This window comes from Salvelinus alpinus, chromosome 9, assembly GCF_045679555.1.
Source record: "Salvelinus alpinus chromosome 9, SLU_Salpinus.1, whole genome shotgun sequence".
Lineage (NCBI taxonomy): Eukaryota > Metazoa > Chordata > Actinopteri > Salmoniformes > Salmonidae > Salvelinus > Salvelinus alpinus.
Window position 1 is genome coordinate 71,619,667 of NC_092094.1, and position 25,323 is coordinate 71,644,989.

Consider the following 25,323-nt stretch of genomic DNA (forward strand, 5'->3'; position numbering starts at 1 on the left):
CACTGCTTACAGCTATTGTACAGATTTTTTGTAAAACATTGGTTATTTGACTAAGTAGGAGTTGTCAATAAATATGGATATATAAACCCCTTTTAATTTACTTAAAGCCACAATATGGAGCAACCCCCCCCCCACACCTTTTACTGCAGTGAGCTAAATCAGGGTCACACAGAGGGTTTCTTGGTAGTCTTAAACAAATCTACTTTGAAACAAAAGTATACACCTCACACACATGGTTATGGGCTTAAAAAAAGAAGACACCTGCACCATGTCAGATATAGAGTTGAAATGTGTTCCATTTTGAGTTTGCATCCCATTATTACACTCTGGCCACTCTACCATAAAGGTGCATTCGTTAAGTATTCAGACCCCTTGACTTTTTCCACATTTTGTTACGTTAAAGCCTTATTCTAAAATGTTTTCAATTGTTTTTTCCCCTCATCAACCTACACTCTAAGTTCATGCAAATGTAAAAAAAAAACATTCACATAAGTATTCAGAACCTTGACTCAGTACTTTGTTGAAGCACCTTTGGCAGCGATGACAGCCTCAAGTCATATTGGGTAGGATGCTACAAGCTTGGCACACCTGTATTTGGGGAGTTTCTCCCCTTCTTCTCTGCAGATCCTCTCGAGCTCTGTCAGGTTGGATGGAGAGCGTCTCTGCAAAGCTATTATCAGGTCTCTCCAGAGATGTTCGATCGGGTTCAAGTCCGGGCTCTGGCTAGGACACTCAAGGACATTCAGAGACCTTTCCCGAAGCCACTCCGGCATTGTCTTGGCTGTGTGCTTAGGGTCGTTGTCCTGTTGGAAGGTAAACCTTCACACCAATATGGGGTCCTAAGTGCTCTGGAGCAGGTTTTCATCAAGGATCTCTCTATAGTTTGCTTCGTTAATCTTCCCCTCGATCCTGACTAGTCTCCCAGTCCCTGCTGCTGAAAAACATCCCCACAGTATGATGCTGCCACCACCAAGCTTCACCGCAGGGATGGTGCCAGGTTTCCTCTAGATGTGACAATTGGCAAGAAACTCTTGTTTTTCATGGTCTGAGCGTCCTTTTAGGTGCCTTTTGGCGAACTCCAAGTGGGCTGTCATGTGGCTTCCATCTGGCCCCTCTACCATAAATGCCTGATTGGTGGAGTGCTGCAGAGATAGTATTCCTTCTTGAAGGTTCTCCCATCGCCACAGAGGAACTCTGGAGCTCTGTCAGAGTGACCATCGGGTTCTTGGTGTCCTCCCTGACCAAGTTCCTTCTCCCCCGATTGCTCAGTTTGACCTGGGTGGCAGCTCTAGGAAGAGTCTTGGTGGCTCCAAACTTCTTCCATTTAAGAATGATGGAGGTCACTGTGTTGTTGGGGACCTTCAATGCTGCAGAATTGGTTTTGGTACCCTTCCCTAGACCTGTGCCTGGACACGATCCTGTCTCGGAGCACTACGGACAATTCCTTCGACCTCATGGCTTGGTTTTTGCTCTGACGTGCTGTCAACTGTGGGACCTTATATAAACATTTGTGTGTCTTTCCAACTCATGTCCAATCAATTGACTTGACCACAGGTGGACTCCAATCAAGTTATAGAAACATCTCGAGGATGATCAATGGAAACAGGATGCACCTGAGCTCAATTACGAATCTTATAGCAAGGGTCTGAATACTTATGAAAATAAGGTATTTCGGGTTTTTTTATTTTATAAATTAGCAAACATTTCTAAAAAACAGTTTTTGCTTTGTCATTATGGGGTATTGTGTGTAGACTGATGAGGGGGGGAAATTATGTCATCCATTTTAGAATAAGGCTGTAACGTAACAAAAAGTGAAGGGGTCTGAATACTTTCCAAATGCACTGTACATTACAAAAGACTGAAATATAGGAAAACCGTTTGACATAGATTTTTTTATTTATTTATTCATTATGAAATTATGAAGAATATGAATAACATCCCACCCATGAGGCCACTAGAGGGCGCATTGGTCATTCGACGGCAGAAAATGGCTAAAGGAGAACATCCCCCATTTTGACATGTGTACCTGTTTTAGCACTTACCTATACTGTTGTTTGATATCCTAAGACAGTTTTTCGTCCATGTCCCACATATGTAGATACTTTATAGGCATATCATGTTATGCCATTTGCCCATAGGTTGTCATTAAATTTAGAAATACCTTAGAACCACACATATCCACGTCCTAATACACCAATATTACCTCTAAAGACCTTGGAGAAATTACTTTTTCTAAAAAAGTCAATTTTTATGCTTAAATCTGTAATGTGTACGCTAATAATCGGGAAGCAAGTACCGGGAGTGAATTTAATAAATAAACATGGAACAAAACAAGAAACACGAGTAGCGTACAGACATGAAACATATAAACAGAAACAATAATGCCTGGGGAAAGAACCAAAGGGAGTGACAGATATAGGGGAGGTAATCAGGAAGGTGATGACTCCAGGTGAGTCTCATGAGGCGCAGGTGTGCGTAACAATGGTGGCAGGTGTGTGAAATAATGAATAAACTGGCGGAAACGAGCACCAGAGAGGGGGAGCAAGAGTAGACGTGACAAAATCTACTTTTGACTTTTGAAAACGCATGCACGTAATTAGAGTACTTATACTTATGCTACAATATGGGGTATTTTAGCCGATTGCATTAATTAGTTTTATGGAAGTCATTTGGGATTAAGAAATGACACAGTTTGATGATGTATTGGGCTACTGAATCTCTAATAGAGCTCAGTAAAAAAAAAAAATATGGCAAACTATTAAACACTCATTACCAAAACACGCATTTTCATCTCCGAAACCTGATTATCATTAGCGTAATGAACCAATATTTAGGAAATATTACGAAAAATAAAAAGTACACTCAAGTAATTTTGGCTTAATCTGGTAGTGATCCATTTGTTCCTTATCCAATTATATGTACATAAAAATAACATGTACACACAAGTAATTATGATTTAAAAAACAAGATTCAGAATACATTTGTATATTTACATTTTAAATATATTTGTTTTCAGTGTTATGTTTTTCATTAGGTGAGGAATGTAAAAAAATATTTGAAATGTATTTGTTTATTACTTTTTGGGACTTTTTTGGAAAACTATTGTGGTAATGAGAATTGTTGCATTGGTAGTTGTGGAAATTGTGGTAAAATGCACAATATCTGATCAATAAACATAACAATAATGACAAAATAGTTAACTACAGATCCTAATCATATTGATCCAAGAGGAATTATGGTGGAAATGTGTTTATTTATTTTTCAAGGCTTTTTTGCTAAGTGCCAGTTTTGTGAGAATCACCCAACTAACTCATGGCTAGTTTTAGACTAGACATGATCAAAATCAAATCAAATCAAATTCTATACACCATGTCTAGTCTACATATCAAAGTGTTCATTCCTGCTGGCTAAAAAAGTGGTATGTACTGCTGAAATACATAGATACTAAATGTAAACGGGAGGCGAGACACTCCACAGATAAAATACTTTATCTAATACTTCATTACGTGGTTAAGTTTCAGTCACAGCAACTGAAACGTAATAAGAGAAGGTGTAGCCTATGACAGTAGGATAAATCATCCAACATCTGGGGCTTTTGGTTAATAAATAGCCAATCAAATGTGTGTGGGCCATGTTTGAGCCAAGACTATGGGCAGCGGGAGGAGTCAAATAACACGTTCTGTGTAGGCGCATTGTGTTGATTGGCCCCTATTGTCACATGCGTACAGTGAGACACAGACGCACTTTGGCCTCTCTGCTTAGTGATGACAGTTGATTATATAAGTCTGTGGTGATGACAGTTATGTTCCTCTTTCTGGGTCCACATTGATTAGCACTGTACTGCTGCTTTTCCATTGACAGGCCAGATATGGACCAATACAGGGCCAGCCAATTATTTTGAAATGTGGTTGCCAAGCTGGGCAACCAGGTATCAGCATTTTGATTCCCCCAAATTACCAGGTAGGTGGTTGCCAAAAAAAGTTGCACGACCCACGGCAAAATGCCATTCCCGGGACACTTTACAGAGTGATCCAATTATGGAAAAAGCCTATTCCTATTCCCAAAAGCCTGAAATGTATGAGTCTTTTATGAAAGAAGACTCATTCATTTGTAAATGATATGATATCCCATATTGTGCATTGACAGACCAAATTCATACACACGTTTTTTCTGCAAAGTTCTCTGAAACTGCTGCCTTCCTGGTACATTCCTTCCACTTAGGTCTGTTGCTCTGTTATCATTTTGAAAGCAACGCAATGTGTTGAAACCTATGCTCTAATATTCAAAGAGTCTCCTGTCTCATGTTCTTTTCCCTTTGAATTCGGCATGTTTTCGCTCTTTATTCAGTTAGACTTGAGGAGAGGCGGGACTCTACAGCAGGGAAGGGCGTTTTTGTCGCGGTCAGACCCTACTAGTCATGCAGGGGGTGGGTCCACCGGCGCAAAGGAAAACCCACATTTGTCATTGTTAGGGACACCGTGGAATGTGATGGTTTGATCCTACAGCGCAGGGAGTGGAGGGAAGAAGCAACGAAGGCAGTTCAGGAGGAAAACAAACCCTGTCCCGCTGATGTACCAGTAATATCTGTGAAAGAACTTGTGTTCAGTCTTTGGTTCAAACCTACAGAGTCATCTTGTCGGAACTCTTCGACACAAAGCGAATCAATTTGGGGACTATCGCAGATTATTTTTCATGGCAAGGTAGGTGAACTAGTGTTTTGATAAATATAAAACTACTTGTATTACTAAATCAATGAACAAATGTAACGATGGTACTGTAACTTCCTGAGTTCGACACGGGCAGGCATACTCCGAACTGCGGCAAGTTTTTACCCCTCCTCCCCCTGCTCTTCTGCCGCAGCTAAAACGAAGCCTCCATGAAACACCGGACTGCAGCTAAAAACTTGGGCCACGTTCAGTAGGCAAACGTGTGGAATGTTGCAGAATGAAATGTCACGAATAGAAGTGATGTGATTCCATATTATTCAAGTCCGAGAACATGTTTGTACAGTGCTACATATTTCCAGATTTCAATATTTCTATCTGAACTTTCCACAACGTTGTGCCCTGCTGAGCAGCCAGCTGGTTAAATGTGTAGGAGTTTGAAGTTCTTGTTTTAAGCGTTTGTAGATCACTGTAACTAAATGTAGCCTTTATCATTATGGTTACGAGTGGCTAACACACTTACGTTCAGTGGGGACGTGCCATTCTCTGGGTGGAATGTTGGGGTTTCTGAGGCGATTTCTTGAAATTAATTTGCAACACTAGTAGCCAGCCACCTTTCCACAATTCGAAAAATCCCACTGTCCACTTAAGGCAGCTACAGTCCACTGTCACTTTGAAGATTTAGTTCACAGTATAGCCTAAATTAGACAGTAAAAAAATATAAATAAAATTACTGGTCTGAACAAGATGGCAGTAAAAGCCCGTTATCTATATTGACACTTGACAGATAATATTTTAGCTGGTTCCCAAGTAGCCCAGTATTGGACTAAAGGAGCCTAACATTACTCCTTAGTCCAAGGACCTTACATGTTCTGTTTTAAGGGGTGAATTGGCTCTGGAAGCCATAACAGCCAAATACTCCATCTAAACGTGAATCAATTCTCAATTGAAACAGAAATCCCTCTACTTTCATATCACATCAACATTTCACAAATGCAAAATACACACTTACTGTAAACTGTTTTAACACAGTAGCCAACAGTATTTTTCAGTGACAACACTTTTGTGACGTCTTGTCACCCCCCTACAGAAGAGCCTTTTTTGTCCAATGATTTATGTGTAATGGAACTAAGTCATGATCAAGGGCTAGTTTCCAAGTAGACTATGTTGACAGCCATAATTGGAATTATCGTCCATTATTATTTGCATAGATCTACTTCACATGGGAAGGGAGCTTTCCAAAGATTCCACACACTGGCTACAGTTACGATTTCACTTTACCAATAGAGTAAGATGCACTAAGAGAGTAAGATGGCGCCGACAGACAAAGCAGCTCTGCTTCTAGCTCGTAAGCAACTTTGCAGTATTTTTTTTGTGGGTGTTATTTCTTACATTATTAGCTGGGAAGAACTTTTGGATATCAGAGCGGTGGTAACTCACCAGGATTGCGACTTTCCCGAATTGGATTCTACTTCAGAGTATATTACTCACTAATGTTCAGTCTCTAGATAATAAAGTAGACAAGCTCAGGGCGAGGATCTCCTTCCAGAGAGACTTCAGGAACTGTAACATACTCTGTTTCACGGAATCATGGCTCTCTCGGCATATACTGTCTCTGTCCATACAGGTTCTCAATACATCGCGCAGACAGGAATAAACAACTCTCCGGGAAGTAGAAGGGTGGTGGTGTATGTTTCATGATTAACTACTCATGGTGTGATTTGTGATAACATACAGAAACTCAAGTCCTTTTGTTCACCCAACCTAAACTCGGCAAAAAAAAAGAAACGTCCTTTCACTGTCAACTGCGTTTATTTTCAGCAAACTTAACATGTGTAAATATTTGTATGAACATAAGATCCGACAACTGAGACATAAACTGAGCAAGTTCCACAGACAAAGGGGGGGTCAAAATCAAAAGTAACAGTCAGTATCTGGTGTGGCCCACAGCTGCATTAAGTTCTGCAATGCATCTCCTCCTCATGGACTGCACCAGATTTGCCAGTTCTTGCTGTGAGATGTTACCCCACTCTTCCACCAAGGCACCTGCAAATTCCCGGACATTTCTGGTGGGAATGGCCCTCACCCTCCGATTCAACAGTTCCCAGACGTGCTCAATAGGAATGAGATCCGGGCTCTTCGCTGGCCATGGCAGAACACTGACATTCCTGTCTTGCAGGAAATCACGCACAGAACGAACAGTATGGCTGGTGGCATTGTCATGCTGGAGGGTCATGTCAGGATGAGCCTGCAGGAAGGGTACCACATGAGGGAGGAGGATGTCTTCCCTGTAACTCACAGCGTTGCGATTGCCTTCAATGACATCAAGCTCAGTATGATGATGCTGTTACACACCCCCCAGACCATGACGGACCCTCCAAATCGATCCTGCTCCAGAGTACAGGCCTCGGTGTAACGCTCATTCCTTCGACGATAAACGCGAATCCGACCATCACACCTGGTGAGACAAAACCACGGCTCGTCAGTGAAGAGCACTTTTTGCCAGTCCTGTCTGGTCCAGCAACGGTGGGTTTGTGCCCATAGGCAACGTTGCCGGTGATGTCTGGTGAGGACCTACCTTACAACAGGCCTACAAGCCCTCAGTCCAGCCTATTGCAGACAGTCTGAGCACTGATGGAGGGATTGTGCGTTCCTGGTGTAACTCGGGCAGTTGTTGTTGCCATCCTGTACCTGTCCCGCAGGTGTGATGTACCGATCCTCTGCAGGTGTTTTTACACGTGGTCTGCCACTGCGAGGACGATCAGCTGTCCGTCCTCTCCCTGTAGCGCTGTCTCACAGTACGGACATAGCAATTTATTGCCCTGGCCACATCTGCAGTCCTCGTGCCTCCTTTCAGCATGGCTAAGGCCCATTCACACAGATGAGCAGGGACCCTGGGTATCTTTCTTTTGGTGTTTTTCAGAGTCAGTAGAAAGTTTTCATAACTGTGACCTTAATTGCCTACTGTATGTACGCTGTTATTGTCTTAAGGACCATTCCACAGGTGCATGTACATTAATTGTTTATGGTTGGGAAACAGCATGGGAAACAGTGTTTAAACCCTTCACAATGAAGATCTGGGAAGTTACTTGGATTTTTACGAATTATCTTTGAAAGATAGGGTCCTGAAAAGGGTTTAGAGTACCTCCCAATCAAATGCTGACCATATTACCTCCAAAGATAATTATCTTTGGTTTTAGTCACAGCCGTGTATATTCCCCTTCAAGCCGATACCACGACGGTGCTCAAGGAACTACACTGGACTTTATGCAAACTGGAAACCACATATCCTGAGACCACATTTATTGTAACTGAGAATTTAAGCAAATCAAATTTGAGTGAAACGCTACCGAAGTTCTATCAACATATTGACTGTAGTACTCGTGCTGGTAAAATACTAGATCACTGATACTCCCCCTTTCGAAATGCCTACAAGGCCCTCCCCCGCCCGCCATTCGGCAAATCAGATCACGACTCCATTTTGCTCCACCCTTCCAATAGGCAGAAACTCAAACAGGAAGTACATGTGCTAAGGTCTATTCAATGCTGGTCTAACCAATTTGGAATCCATGCTTCAAGATTGTTTTGATTATGCGCACTGAGATATGTTCCGGGTAACCTCTGAGAATAACATTGACATATACATGGACACGGTGACTGAGTTCATCAGGAAGTGTATATGGCATGTTGTTCCCGCTGTGACTATTAAAACCAACCCAAACCAGAAACGTTGGAAAGATGGCAGCATTTACAAACAACTGAAAGCGTGAACCACCGCATTTAACCATGGCAAGGTGACTGAGGATATGGTTTAATACAAAAAGTGTAGTTATTCCCTCCATAAGGCAATCAATCAGGCAAAACGTCAGTACAGAGACAAAGTGGAGTCACAATTCAACAGCTCACACACGAGACGTATGTGGCAGGGTCTACAGACAATCAGGGATTACAAAGGGAAAACCAGACACGTCGCGGACACCGACTTCTTGCTCCTGGACAACCTAAACACCTTTGCCTGCTTTGAGGATAACACAGTGCAACCGACGCAGCCCACTCCCAAGGTCTGTGGCCTCTCGTTCTCCGTGGCTGACATGAGTAAGACATTTAAGCGTGTTAACCCTCACAAGGCTGACGGCATCCCTAGCCACGGCCTCAAAGCATGTGCAGACCAGTTGGCTGGAGTTTTTGAATGTCTGTACTCTTTCCCTTTTCCAGTCTGCTGTCCCCACTTGCTTCAATATGTCCACCATTGTTCCTGTACCCAAGAAAGCAAAGGTAACTGAACTAAATCACTATCGCTACGTAGCACTTCCTTCTGTCATCATGAAGTGCTTTGAGAGGCTAGTTAAGGATCAAATCACCTCTACCTTACCTGACACCCTAGACCCACTGCAATTTGCTTAACCCTAACCCTCCAAACTCATCATGAAGCTCAGGGCCCTGGGTCTGAACCCCGCCTTGTGCAACTGGGTCCTGGACTTCCTGACTGGCCACCCCGAGGTGGTGAAGGAGGGAAACAACACCTCCACTACGCTGATCCTCAACACAGTGGCCCCACAAGAGTGCGTGCTCAGCCCCCTCCTGTACTTCCTGTTCACCCATGACTCTGTGGCCACGCATGCCTTCAACTCAATCATCAAGTTTGCAGACTACACAACAGTAGTAGGCCTGATTACCAACAATGACAAGACAGCCTACAGGGAGGAGGCGAGGGACCTGTCAGAGTGGTGCCAGGAAAATAACCTCTCCCTCAACATCAACAAAATACTACCCACATCTACCCACACACCCACAAGGCCAAAAAGATCATCAAGGACATCAACCACCCGAGCCATGGCCTGTTCACCTCGCTATCATCCAGAAGGCGAGCTCAGTACAGGTGCATCAAAGCTGGGACCGAGAGACTGAAAAATAGCTTCCATCTCAAGGCCATCAGACTGTTAAATAGCCGTCACTAACCGGCTACCACCCGGTTACTCAACCCTGCACCTTAGAGGCTGCTGCCCTATATACATAGACATGGAATCCCTGGCCACTTTAATAATGTTTACATGATGCTTTACTCATCTCATCTCATACAGTTGAAGTCGGAAGTTTACATACTTAGGTTGGAGTCATTAAAACTTGTTTTTCAACAACTCCACAAATTTCTTGTTCACATTATAGTTTTGGCAAGTCAGTTAGGACATCTACTTTGTGCATGACACAAGTCATTTTTCCAACAATTGTTTACAGACAGATTATTTCACTTAATTCACTGTATCACAATTCCAGTGGGTCAGAAGTTTACATATACTAAGTTGACTGTGCTTTTAAACAGCTTGGAAAATTCCAGAAAATTATGGCTTTAGAAGCTTCTGATTGGCTAATTGACATCATTTCAGTCAATTGGAGGTGTACCTGTGGTTGTATTTCAAGGCCTACCTTCAAACTCAGTGCCTCTTTGCTTGACATCATGGGAAAATCAAAAGAAATCAGCCAAGACCTCAGGAAAACAATTGTAGACCTCCACAAGTCTGGTTCATCCTTGGGAGCAATTTCCAAACGCCTAAAAGTACCACATCAGCTGTACAAACAATAGTACGCAAGTATAAACACCATGGGGCCACGCAGGTGTCATACCGCTCAGGAAGGAGATGCGTTCGGTCTCCTAGAGATGAATGTACTTTGGTGTGAAAAGTGCAAATCAATTCTAAAACAACAGCAAAGGACCTTGTGAAGATGCTGGAGGGAACAGGTGCAAAAGTATCTATATCCACAGTAAAACCAGTCCTATATCGACATAACCTGAAAGGCCGCTCTGCAAGGAAGAAGCCACTGCTCCAAAACCGCCAGAAAAAAGCCAGACTATGGTTTGCAACTGCGCATGGGGACAAAGATCGTACTTTTTGGAGAAATGTCCTCTGGTCTGATGAAACAAAAATAGAACTGTTTGGCTATAATTATCATCGTTATGTTTGGAGGAAAAAGGGGGAGGCTTGCAAGCCGAAGAACACCATCCCAACCGTGAAGCACGGGGGTGGCAGCATCATGTTGTGGGGGTGCTTTGCTGCAGGAGGGACTGGTGCACTTCACAAAATAGGTGGCATCATGAGGCAGGAAAGTTATGTGGCTATATTGAAGCAACATCTCAAGACATCAGTCAGAAATTTAAAGCTTGGTCGCAAATGGGTCTTCCAAATAGACAATGACCCCAAGCATACTTCCAAAGTTGTAGCAAAATGGCTTAAGGACAACAAAGTCAAGGTATTGGAGTGGCCATCACAAAGCCCTGACCTCAATCCTATAGAAAATATGTGGGCTGAACTAAAAAAGCGTGTGCGAACAAGGAGGCCTACAAACCTGACTCAGTTACACCAGCTCTGTCAGGAGGAATGGGCCAAAATTCACCCAACTTATTGTGGAAAGCTACCCGAAACGTTTGACCCAAGTTAAACAATTTAAAGGCAATGCTACCAAATACTAATTGAGTGTATGCAAACTTCTGACCCACTGGGAATGTGATGAAAGAAATAAAAGCTGAAATAATTCTCTCTACTATTATTCTGACATTTCACATTCTTAAAATAAAGTGGTGATCCTAACGGACCTAAGACAGGGAATTTTTGCTATGATGTCAGGAATTGTGAAAAACTGAGTTTAAATGTATTTGGCTAAGGTGTATGTAAACTTCTGACTTCAACTGTATGTACAGTGCAATTGGAAAGTATTCAGACCCCTTGATTTTTCCACATTTTTGTTACGTTATAGCCTTATTATAAAATTGATTAAATAAATGTTTTCCTCAATCTACACACACTACCCCATAATGACAAAGCAAAAACTGTTTTTAAAAAATCTTGCAAATGTATTAAAAAACAGAAATGCCTTATTTACCTAAGTGTTCAGATCCTTTGCTATGAAACTCATAATTGAGCTCAGGCGCATCCTGTTTCCATTGATCATCCTTGATGTTTCTACAACTGGATTGGAGTCCACCAAAAAAAAATCTGTACCATTGAAGGTTCCCTAGAACACAGTGGCCTCCATCATTCTTAATTAAAGGGCATTGTTCAGGGAGGTAACCAAGAACCCAATGGTCGCTCTAAATCAGCTCCAGAGTTCCTCTGTGGAGATGGGAGAACCTTCCAAAAGGACAACCATCTCTACAGCACTCCACCAATCATGATGGTTAAAAGTATTCAGACCCCTTTTTTTCTCTCCACATTTTAAGTTTCAGCCTTATTCTAAAATGTATTAAATTGTTATTTCCCCTCATCAATCTACACGCTATACCCCATAATAACAAAGCAAAAACAGGGTTTTAGAAATGTTAACAAAAACCCCCGAAATACTGACATTTTTGTACTTTGAAGCACATTTTGGCAGGAATTACAGCTTCGAGTCTTCTTGGGTATGACGCTACAAGCTTGGCACACCTGTATATGAGGTGTTTCTCCCATTCTTATCTGCAGATCCTCTCAAGCTCTGTCAGGTTGGATGGGGAGTGTTGCTTCACAGCTATTTTCAGGTCTCTCCAGAGATGTTCGATCGGGTTCAAGTCCGGGCTCTATTGCTGGAGTCCCGAAGCCATTCCTGCGTTGTCTTGGCTGTGTGCTTAGGGTCGTTGTCCTATTGGAAGGTGAACCTTTCCCCAGTCTGAGGTCCTGAGAGCTCTGGAGCAGGTTTTTATCAAGGATGTCTGTACTTTGCTCCGTTAATCTTTCCCTCGATCCTGACTAGTCTCCCAGTCCCTGCTGCTGAAAACATCCCCACAGCATGATGCTGCCACCACCATGCTTCACCGTAGGGATGGTGCCAGGTTTCCTCCAGACATGACGCTTAGCATTCAGTCCAAAGAGTCTTTAGGTGCCTTTTTGCAAACTCTAAGTGGGCTGTCATGTGCCTTTTTACTGAGGTGTGGCTTCCGTCTGGCCGCTCTACCATGAAGGTTGTAGACACATTTCAAGGATGATCAATGGAAACAGGATGCACCGGAGCTCAATTTTTAGTCTCGTAGCAAAGGAATACTTATGTAAATAAGGTATTTCTGTTTATTTTTTTATACATTTGCAATAATGTCAACCTGTTTTTCGTTTTGTCACAATGGGGCATAGTGTGTAGATTGAGGAAAACAATAAATATTTAATCAATTTTAGAATAGGGCTGTAACGTTACAAAATATGGGAAAAGGGAAGGGGTCTGAATACTTAACGAATGCACTGTAGGCTACTTATAACGAGTGTCAAAGGAATGAGGTGCAACGCTGAGTCTGAACAGCAATGCACCCCCAGCTGCAGTACAAGTAGCAGCAGTGGAATGGTAATCTGGAAGGTGGGGCCTGTAAAAAGAGAGCGAGGGAGAAAAATAGAGGGGACCTGCCTTGACCTGTTTCAGACTTGAAGGCAATTCACTGAACGCTTTCCAGTAAGTCCCAGAGCCAGTTACCAATTCTGCTACTGCTTCCACCCCTTCTGATGGTGGGAACACAAGTACAATCAAGTTGGACTGGGAGAGATAAGCACAGCTGCATGCATTGGAGGGTCACTGTATGTGCATGTCCCTTTTGGCGTAAGTAGGAATTCAGAAGTACACAGGCATTAATGTTGTAGATACAAACCACTTCCTACCTGGTAGACATTTGACAGCCAAGGAAAATGACATTTTATGTCTTCATGCTAAACCGTTGAGAGGTTACAATGCCAAACAAAGCAACCTCGACACTTGAATTGCAATCCCTTCATATCCTGCCTGTACGAACATTGGCCAAGTAGAGAGTACAAAAAGTAGTGCTGTCCTGTTCCACCTCCATTTGGACTCTTTGTGCCAGTCTATTGTAGCAAACATTACTTTCACCTTTGACTGGTCACTTGGTAGGTCTCTGGTGTTTTTCCTTTGGCGTTGTCACTCTTTCAGTTTACTTCTGAGTGTACATAACGTAGTATAAAAACTATTGCTGAGAATTTGAATCCTTACAGTTTACTTTGTAGAATTGACTTTTTATGCTACAGAGTGAAAGCAAGCGAAGGGGCAGAGTTTGTTCAGTGGCCAAGTGTGTCGCCCATGCAAAGTAATTATTACCCTCCTTCTCTCTTTTTACAAGCTGGGCTTACACATGATTCGTTTTCCACTTGATGGAAGCATGCAATGAAATGGCATCTGCTGTCTTTGGCTGAAACCAAAGGCTAATCATTATGGGTGTCCAATAAGTGTAATTATCAGACTTACTAGGCGGACCTGAGGATTACGGAGTGGCTCAATGACTAGTGTGGGGATTAAATTGAAAATTGTGGTTTTCTGCCTTTCGGCTTTTCAGACCACTTGGCACATTAAGGAGGAAGTGCTCTGGAGTTGGTGTATTATTGAACTGTAATGGCGTATATAGCCCTTAATTGTATAAGTCTAAAATTGTATTTTAGTGAAGTGCTTTCACTCCTAGAATGCTACCCCTCCCTGGGACGGCATAGTCAACGATACAGAGGATGTTTTTTTTTTATGGTTCTCCCTGAAATAGCACAGATTAGTCATATTGAGTTTAATGAAGCACACAGCCCACATGTATTGTGATAATGTAATGATGGCCTGAGTATCCGGGACGGGCTCGTGTTGACGCTACACAGGCCAGCTGGACACTGCTGCCTTAGCGCCGGCAAGGGAAATGGATTTATGCTTTTGACATTCCTTGTGTGTGTGTGTGTGTGTGTGTGTGTGTGTGTGTGTGTGTGTGTGTGTGTTAAGGAGGGTTATAAATGCCTCTATGGAGTCTGCTAACACTGGCTTCGCCTGTTGGGCTTTGCCTTTTGGGTCTGTTTATTGGTGTTTTTCCCCCAATGGTACCTCTATGTTCAGTACCCTGGGAAGTGTTAGTGGCCCTTAACCCTTTTCCTGCCAGCCGCGCTTTTATCAGTGGCGGGTGGGTGACAGGGCTTGTCTCTGTGATTTCAGCTGGAGTTCAAACCACTTGTCTGTACTTTCTTGCAGCGCCGCTGATCGGTCTTCAGATCCTAGAGATTGAGAGTGTCAGTAAAGCGTTCCCAGTTCACACCGCTGTTCACTCACTCATTAAAGAACGGCCTTTGACCTACTGGGGCAGAGCCGTTGTCACTGTAAAGATGTCACCCGGGGCAGAACTACGCTATATTTACCCTGTACTAATCTACAGTATATTCCTGTATAGGCCAGGGTGACTTTGGCACTGGCAAGACTTATTCAGAATAGTTTTTTTTAGTTACTATACGTCGTTGTTACCAGACAAACCAGATATTAAAATAACATGTTACTTTCCATTTCCACTACAACACAGTGAACTAGCCTCTGGACACTGAAACCCGAGCCTGTGTCCAGAGTCATGCAAAAGACTAGGGGATAGAGGTGCTCAAAGTTGGCCCATTTTGCATTCCCCAGCCAATCATCAGACATCCATGTCTTAATCGCTGGAAAATATAAACGGTTGAGTTGGATATCATTTAAAAGCTTACAAACAGGGTTGTCAAACTACTTGAGCATTTCTTGATTTAACAACCACAAATTCTCACAAATTGTAGTTTAGACCCTACTTTACATGATCTGAGGTGTTTGTTGTGCCCGCCATGGGTTGAGACACAGCATACACTTGAATGGAGGGTGGGTGTCATTTCAATCATAGAAATACAATACATGACCAAAAGTATGTGGACACCTGCTCATCGATCATCTTGTTCCCAAAATCATGGGCATTAATATGGAGTTGGTCCTCCCTTTGCTGCAATAATAGCCCCAGCTCTTCTGTGAAGGGTATCCACTAGATGTTGGAACATTGCTGCGGGGACTTGCTCCCATTCAGCCACAAGAGCATTAGTGAGGTCGGGCAGTGATGTTGGACGATTAGGCTTAGCTTGCAGTCAGCGTTCCAATTCATCCCAAAGGTGTTCAATGGGGTTGAGGTCAGGGCTCTGTGCAGGGCAGTCAAGTTCTTCCACAATGATCTCGACAACATTTCGGTATAGACCTCTCTTTGTGCATGGGGGCATTGTCATGCTGAAACAGGAAAGGACCTTCCCCAAACTGTTGCCACAAAGTTGGAAGCACATATGCTGTAGGTTTAAGATTTCCCTTCACCGGAACTCAGGGGCCTAGCCCGAACCAGGAAAAATAGCCCCAGACCATAATTCCTCCTCCACCAAACTTTACAATTGGCACTATGTATTGGGGCAGGTAGTGCAGGGCATGACATTTACCTGTCAATATACTTGTCCTTCAGACAAGGATGTGACTGAAAAACATGATGAAAAACATAATGTTTTTCTTTGGAGATTGCATGGCTCTGTGCTCAATTTTATACACCTGTCAGCAACGGGTGTGGCTGAAATAACTGAATCCACTCATTTGAAGGGGTGTCCACATACTTTGGTATATACAGTTGAAGTCAGATGTTTACATACACTTAGGTTGGAGTCATTAACTTGTTTTTCAACCACTCCACAAATTTCTTGTTAACAAACTATAGTTTTGGCAAGTTGGTTAGGACATCTACTTTGTGCATGACACGTCATTTTTCCAACAATTGTTAACAGACACATTATTTCACTTATAATTCACCGTATCACAAATCCAGTGGGTCAGAAGTTTACATACACTGAGTTGACTGTGCCTTTAACAGTTTGGAAATTCCAGAAAATGATGGCTTTAGAAGATTCTGATAGGTTAATTGACATCATTTGAGTCAATTGGAGGTGTACCTGTGGCTGTATTTCAAGGCCTACCTTAAAACTCAGTGCATCTTTGCTTGGCATCATGGGAAAATCAAAAGAAATCAGCCAAGACCTCAGGAAAAAAAATTGTAGACCTCCACAAGTCTGGTTCATACTTGGGAGCAATTTCCAAATGCCTGAAGGTACCACTTTCATCTGTACAAACAATAGTATGCAAATATAAACACCATGGGACCACACAGCCATCATACCGCTCAGGAAGGAGACGCATTCTGTCTCCTAGAGATTAACGTACTTTGGTGTGAAAAGTGCAAATCAATCCCAAAACAACAGCAAAGGACCTTGTGAAGATGCTGGAGGAAACCGGTGCAAAAGTATCTATATCCACAGTAAAACGAGTCCTACGTCGACATAACCTGAAAGGCCGCTCAGCAAGGAAGAAGCCACTGCTTCAAAACCGCCATATAAAAGCCAGACTACGGTTTGCAACTGCACATGGGGACAAAGATCGTACTTTTTGGAGAAATGTCCTCTGGTCTGATGAAACAAAAATAGAACTGTTTGGCCATAATGACCATCGTTATGTTTGGAAGAAAAAGGGGGAGGCTTGCAAGCCGAAGAACACCATCCCAACCGTGAAGCATGGGGGTGGCAGCATCATGTTGTGGGGGTGCTTTGCTGCAGGAGGGACTGGTGCACTTCAGAAAATAGATGGCATCATGAGGCAGGAAAATTATGTATATTTATTGAAGCAACATCTCAAGACATCAGTCAGGAAGTTAAATATTGGTCGCAAATGGGTCTTCCAAATGGACAATGACCCCAAGCATACTTCCAAAGTTGTGGCAAAATAGCTTAAGGACAACAAAGTCAAGGTATTGGAGTGGCTTGTGGAAAGCTACCCGAAACGTTTGACCCAAGTTAAACAATTTAAAGGCAATGCTACCAAATACTAATTGAGTGTATGCAAACTTCTGACCCACTGGGAATGTGATGAAAGGAATAAAAGCTGAAATAAGTAATTCTCTCTCCTATTATTCTGATATTTCACATTCTTAAAATAAAGTGGTGATCCTAACTGATCTAAGACAGTGAATCTTTACTAGGATTAAATGTCAGAAATTGTGAAAAACTGAGTTTAAATATATTTGGCTAAGGTGTATGTAAACTTCTGACTTCAAATGTATAATTTATAGAATGGACATATCCCTTAGAACCACAGCAATTTAACTGGTACATGGAAATTGAATAGTAATGTTTACTTCTAATTACTACCACAAAGATGGCCGCCGGTCCACCCACTGTCAAATGTCAACTTAAAAGGGGAATTTTTATTTTCTATATTTCAATAGGTTTCCTATGGAAGATTGACAGTATAGATCTGATCTTCCCATCTAAGTCAACATTCTCTGATGTGTGGATTTCCAACCATATTTGTGCTACCTTTTTGAAAGTAGCCATTTTAAATTGTATTCCCATTTTAGTACATTTATCAGCCAAAACATAACAACCACCCTGTATTTAAGAGCATGCTGTGTCTCAACTGGTGGTGGGTACAACAACACACACCTCAGATTATTTACAATAGGATCTAAGCTACAACATATGTGGGGATAATTGACAAAAGTTTAAAAATGACTATTTCACTAAACTTTAAAAAAAAGAAATGTATAAAATAGTTTGACAACCCTGTTTGTAAGCTTTTAAATGACATCAAACTCAGAATATATTTTCCAGTGATGAAGACATGGATGCCTCATGGTAGGGTGGGGTATGAAAATGGGTCAACTTTGAGCACTTCTATCTCCTAAATATTTTGGTATTCAGAAAAAGTTACTTCCTGACCACTTCTACCATGGGCAAATATGTATAGAATTTTTTGTTTGTTGTTCAAATCAAAACTGTTGCGGTCAAAAAGTCATTGAAATCAAATGGAACGACCCATTAATCCTGTGAGGGACACAATATATTGCCTCTCGTGGTGTAGCTTTGCGCTATGGCTTAATCTAGGTCGCCTGTCACTGTTGTCATGCTGTATCATGTTTAACGTTTAACAGGGCTGTGACGTAAGGCCCAGGGGGGACTTGAGTTTCATTTGGTGTAAGTTCATTTAGCCTTCCAACCCTTTGGAACTGATACATTTTGGTTTGAGTATGCCACAAGCGGCGAGGTGTGTGTGTGTGTGTGGCAAGATAAAAGGTACAATACGGCTAAGGGGCCAACATGATTGAGTCGTGAGTGGCTTTGTGTTGGCATGTCCTTTTTGCGGTGACTTTGGCCTTGTTGGTGTTAAAGCATGCATGGACTGCTCATTATTGGACGTTCCGATTGGATCTTGCAAACCTCTTTCAACCCACTGATGGGGGATTGATGCTCACCCAAGCAGCAGGTGATTGTGGGTAGGGAGGGAAAGGACTCTTTGTGGAGCGACGAGCAGCGTTTTCTTGGTGGCCTTCTTTGATGGAGCACGTGGCTTTGTGACGTCAGTTACTGTCAATATAGTCAGAGGTCTGGGACCACAAGGATCATGATGAATCAACAAGTTGATCTGACCAGTTGATCAATTAACTCTTTTCTCAATGTATGTAAGTGGGGCGGCAGGTAGCCTGGTGGTTAGAGCGTTGGGCCAGTAACCGAAAGGTTGCTAGATTGAATCTCAGAGCTGACAAGGTAAAAATATGTTGTTCTGCCCCCGAACAAGGCAGTTAACCCACTGATCCTAGGCCGTTATTGTAAATAAGACTTTGTTCTTAACTGACTTGCCTAGTTAAATAAAAAAACAATTTTTTAAGTGCCTTTTCCTGGAATTCCACTGGATCAGAACTAATACATGTCAAGTTCCTTGTATACATTAGTGATGATTGGGGGGGGGGGGGGGTCGATAGTTACATTTCTGGATATTATTTTTGACTATATATCATATTGTTTTTACTATTGCAAAATCGTTTTTGAGCTAGTTCGCTGTACCTGCACCAAAACTCTAGTATTTTCTGTTCATAGCTGCTTCTCCTTTTTTAAATAGGGAGCCAATTTGTTTTCAGTGCTTTTATTTCCATGACTGATCAACACTCGTTTTCTCATGGCTCTCTTGTCCTACTGTGACCAACATATTTGGAACATCGGATCGCTATCAAATCACAATACATATAGAATTGTGAGAATCACAATATATATCGTATCAGCACCTAAAGTACAGTGATATTGTATCGTGAGGTCCCCAGCAATTCCCAGCCCTAGTATACATGTGGCTCTTTCTTACTCTTGTGACAAGCTAGCAACCCAGTATGTTAATACCAAGCTTTGGCAGATAACTGTTGTCCTTCCTTATAATTATGAGCAACCTCATGGCTCAAATAAAACGCTCTATTTGAGTGTGCCCAATTGTAATAGTAAATATTTTCTTGCCTTTGTAGATGACAAGGCTGTCTGTCTGACTAAACTGTTAGCATTAGCTGGCTTTTGCTAAATTGACCAAAACCTACTTGAGCCAATAAATACTTCATTTTCACACCCTGCACTTTGTAGCCTTTCCGTTTGCCGTAGAAGGTGCCCTTGGGAAAATCTCTCCGTGGCTTCCACGTTTGTATTGTGAATCGATACAAGCTTTTGACAGACAGAGCATTAGCGGCTGGCATAACGGGTGTGATGTGTTTGAATGTGAGGAATTGGTCAGTACAGAGATTGTAAAAACTACCTTTCTGGATTATTTACCCATATGATCCACTAGCTGTAGGCCTACTGCTGCTTGGTCTTTCTGTTGGTCTCTACCTCCACCTCACTTGTTTGTTACTGTTTTTAATGTAAGTTTTTTTTTAAGGCCTACTTTTTGGTCAGTACAAGGAGGCTACAGAAGTGATTAAAACATATTGCCTCAGATTTTTTACCGAAGTTTCTCAGGCATCTTTTTTTGGCACTTATATCTGAAATCGTTACGAATTATCCCAAAATTGAGGCTCACGCATCAGACTTGCATAACGTTTCGTTGCCCCAGTAGTTCATATTTATGGACCTCCAAAGCCTGCTATCCTCCATCATAGCCTAAATGAACTGACCTGTAAACCATGTGAAGGCATTAGAAAGTAAGGAATGTTCAGAAGGGGGTAAACTTTCATTTGGCCTGCTTAGCAATCCTCCATTTCTTTATCATTGAAACGGACACATTTTGTTGATGTTGCTGCGACACCAGAATATAATACGTTTCCTGCTTAGTTACATGATGACCCGTTTTAATGTTTTAGATTTTTCTGTGTTGGTGCATTTTAAAGGGGCAATAAAAACAAGAACATTTCCCACCCATTATCTGCGGCTCCCGACGTGTCCCTTTAGGCTGTTTTCACACGAGGAGTCCACCCTCCTTTTCAGCTTGTTCCAGGAGTATTTTTGGAAGTTATTGAAAAGAGAAATCCGAACCGTTTATCCTTAAAAGGGATGTATGGATAGAAACTTGTTATTAATGTCCTTAACATTATGTGTGTGTGTGTTAAGGTTGGGCGACATTACGATAGCATCGTCTATCGATGGGGATGACATCGTGATGTGACAGATGACGGTTCAGCCTATTTGAACTTGGCTGGCGCCCCACAATAAAGAATGGCGTCTCCCAGTGCACAGCAGGACAGCACACAAGTGACACTCCAAGTAATTTGCCTAGTCCTATTTGCTCTAGTCCATTTCAATAAATATGTGATACAGAACACAATAGAGGAATGTAGGCCAGAAAGAATGGAGAATTCCACCAATGTCCAGTCAGATATCGTTTCTATCTGTCGGATGCATGGGCTTTAGGCAATAGTCTAAACCTATTATAACGGACACTCCTTAACTGTCTTGTGTTTGGCTGTAAAAATGTCATAACTTAGCCTATATTCCCTTCTCTCTCCATTCGAGAGGCTATATGAAGGCTATGCTTCATCGTTTTATGCATGGCTTTCTCCCGATCAAACGACTAGTTCCATTCAAAATATTATTTGAATAGGCTATTATCAATCACAGCTTTATGATACCCAGAACAAACAATATTATACGTTTTTTCTATTTTATGAGACAATGCAATTATTTAGTTCTGAAGATGGTAGACTACTTCTATCCAGCCCATGATGTCACAATAAGGTTCCTCATCAAACAGTCACTGCTCCATGACCGCGCGCCTCACACACACACACACACACACACACACACACACACACACACACACACACACGCTACTCCACCAGAAAGGAAAATTAGAAAATTGATTTGTATTATTTGGGGCCTCTCACTAGAATTTTACCGTTGTTTATACTCTGAACTAGAGCTGGGACTATAAACCGAAAATGATCGACACCGACCATACTGATCACTTATCACAGGCATTTTAGCTGGTAACGTTCATTACGATAAGTAGCCTATACTAGAGAAATGTGAAGATTGAAATGAAATAAGTTTGCTGATATGGGTGATTGTTAATAGGACAATAGATGGCTACAACCACTGTAGTAGTTTAAAGGATAATAATAAAAAACTGGTGCACATTGTTATAAAGTTATCGTTCTATTTGTTGTTATCGCATCAATTGAGGCAATTTATCGCGATATGGATTTTTGTCCATATCACTCAGCTCTACATGGAGCACTATACCATTTTGAGTATTGTAATCGGTCTCTTTCAACTCCCGCACCATGGTATTTGAGCTGGACAAATGTTCCAAAGCATCTCTCTTTTTTTAACGATATTTGGTCTCTTACTTTATGCTGCCTTTTCGGGCGAGATGGTCCTCTGCCAACAGCAGGCACGGAGAACTAAAAACAGAGGGCAGGTCGGTCCAGCCTCGCCAGGAGTTCATCTGGGGGCTCGTGTTGGAATTCGGTCTCTTACAGCGCTAGCTAGCTGCTGCTTTCGTAGGAACTCTGAGAAGACGTTGACAGCAAATGTGTGGTTGACTGACTTTGCCAGAGGTGCCTCAAGATTGTATTCGCACTTCAAAGTGTGTGAGGTGAGGATGGATAGTGATGGATAGGGAGAGACGTGGGTAAAATGTGTAATTTTCCATTCTTGGCAGTTCCTCCTTTACTCGTTCCATGCCTTGTTTATTTTTTTATTTTTTGGGCAGCTGGATTCTAGTCTTCCCCAGAGGGAAAGAGGGAGGATTGAAGAGAAGAAGAGTGGCCTGTGATTAGTGTATTTGGTGTTTGAGAGAGTGAGAGGGCATCTGGTTAACAACCTGGAGCAACTATCAACCAACCCACCTCATTATAATTTAGACACAGAGAGAGCCCTGCCTGCTATAGCCAAGTAAGCTCATATAAATCGAATCTGGTCATTTTATTTATATGGCGTACAGTGCCTTCAGAAAGTATTCACACCCCTTGATTTGATTAAAATTAATTGTATTTTTTTGTCAACGATCAACACAAAATACTCTGTCAAAGTGGACGAAACATTTTTTTTTTTACATTTGTAAAAGATTTATGAAAATTATCCCCCCTGAGTTAATACATGTTAGAATCTCCTTTGGCAGTGATTACAGCTGTGAGTCTTTCTGGGTAAGTTTCTAAGCGCTTTGCACACCTGGATTGTACAAAATTATTATTTAAAAAAATGTTCAAGCTCAGTCAAGTTTGTTGTAGATCATTGCCATTTTCAAGTCTTGCCATAGATTTTCAAGTAGATTTAAGTCAACTGTAACTAGGCCACTCAGGAACATTCAACGTTGTCTTGGTAAGCAACTCCAGTGTGTATTTGGCCTTGTGTTTTAGGTTATTGTCCTGCTGAAAGGTGAATTTGTCTCCCAGTGTCTGTTGGAAAGCAGACTGAACCAGGTTTTCCTCTGGATTTTGACTGTGATATTCCATTTATTTTTATTCTGAAAAAACGTCCTAGTCCTTGCCGATGATAATCATTACATGATGCATGCACCACCATACTTGAAAATATGAAGTAGTATTCAGTGATGTGTTGGATTTGCGCCAAACATAACGCTTAGTATTAAGGATAAAATGTTAATTTCTTAGCCAAATTTTGCGCAGTTTTACTTTAGTGCCTTATTGCAAACAGGATGCATGTTTTGGAATATTTTTATTCTGTACAGGCTTCCTTTTCACTCTGTCATTTAGGTTAGTATTGTGAAGTAACTACACTGTTCTTATTCAGATTTTTTAAACTGCAATGTTGGTTAGGGGTTTGTAAGTAAGCATTTCACTGTAAGGTCTACACCTGTTGTATTCGGCGCATGTGACTAATAAAATTTGATTTGTTGATCCATCTGCAGTTTTCCCTATCACAGCCATTAAACTCTGTAACCGTTTTAAAGTTACCATTGGCCTTATGGTGCAATCCCTGAACGGTTTCCTTCCACTCCGGCAACTGAGTTAGGGAGGACACCTGTATCTTTATAGTGACTGAGTGTATTGATACACCATCCAAAGTGTAATTCATAACATCACCATGCTCAAAAGGATATTCATTGTCTGTTTTACATATTTTTACCCATCTACCAGTAGGTGCCCTTTGCAAGGCATTGGAAAAACCTCCCTGGTTTTGTGGTTGTATTTGAAATTAATTGTTCGACTGAGGGACCTTATACAGATAATTGTGTGTGGGGTACAGAGATGAGGTAGTCATTCAAAAATAATGTTAAACGCTATTATTGCACACAGAGTGAGTCCAGGCAACTTATGTGTCTTGTTAAGAACATTTTTACTCCTGAACTTTGTTAGGATTGCCATAACAAAGGTGTTGAATACTTATTGACAAAAGACATTTCAGCTTTTCATGGTTAATTCATTTGTAAAAAATGAATTCCAATTTGACATGGGGTATTGTGTGTGTGTGTGTGTGGGCCATTAACACAAAATCTAAATTGAATTGATTTTAAATTCAGGCTGTAACACAACAAAATGTGTCAAAAGTAAAGGGGTGTGAATACTTTCTGAAGGCACTGTAAGCCAACAAAAGCCCCAGGTAAACAAACCGTCTTGGTCTTACACCCACTCTTCCTCAGGTCCTCTCTGTTATCAGCCGAACGGGGAGCAGGAAGGAGGGAGAGCTGCTGGACTGCATGTGAATGAGTCCTCACTGAGTGATGTCACTCGGCCCCTGAGATAACAGCCGTGGCCTCCGTCCAGCCTTGGGATCCAGGAAGAGGGGGTGTTTATGACCCGTTGGCTCACGTTGCTGTGGCAACCACCCTGCATGTTTTACACATCCCTATCGGGCCGTGTGTGTGTCAGTCGCACTGTAACACATGCGTGTGAAAGAGGGAGAAAGCGAGGGAGCGCTTCTGGAAGCCGGCTTAGTCTGGCTGAATGACAGAAATCCCTCTTCTGGCCCGACCCTGCAGATGGAGAGAACGAAAGGGGGGAGAGAGAGCAGGAGGGTGGGAGAGGGATGACACCGACACCTGTATCAACATCCACCCCCATAACTGGTTTCATAAATCCACTGTCTCTGTTGGTTCGCAGGCAGTACCATGGTTTGTGCTGGTTGCCTGGAGGGGGGGCAGTAAGTAACAGAACACTGAGAAAGTACCTTCAAAGAAAATATGGTGCTTTCCCTATTCTTGTCATTTGTAATACTCCTACTCCAGATCATGTGTCTTCGGAGGATAACAAGGTTAAAGGGCAACTCTGCCACTTTTCTACCTCTCGCATTATCTCCAGCACCAAACCAATGTCTACCTACAGTACCAGTCAAAAGTTTGAACACACCTACTTTATACCTCTTTTTACTGTTTTCTACATTGTAGAATAAGTGAAGACATCAAAACTATGAAATATCACATGGAATCATGCAGTAACCAAAAAGTGTTAAACAAATCAAAATATGTTTTATATTTGAGATCATTCAAAGTAGGCACCCTTTGTCTTAATGACTGCGTTGCACACTCTTGGGATTCTCTCAACCAGCTTCATGAGGTAGGCACCTGGAATGCATTTCAATTAACAGGTGTGCCTTAAGTTAATTTGTGCAATTTCTTTCCTTGCGTTTAAGCCAATCAGTTGTGTTGTGACAAG

At 42.0% G+C, this 25,323-nt stretch overlaps 1 protein-coding gene across 3 annotated transcripts in view; it reads left to right on the forward strand.

The window, feature by feature from the left end:
* The first annotated feature begins 4,440 nt into the window (after positions 1–4,440).
* luzp1 (leucine zipper protein 1) overlaps positions 4,441–25,323 on the forward strand; it is an 83,672-nt gene continuing 62,789 nt past the window's right edge. For 2 of the 3 annotated variants that reach the window (XR_011666068.1, XM_071327083.1), the window contains exon 1: positions 4,441–4,700. The gene's annotated coding sequence lies outside the window, so the exon portion shown is untranslated. The remainder of the gene's footprint in view (positions 4,701–25,323) is intronic. The other variant, XM_071327084.1, reaches the window with a different exon arrangement.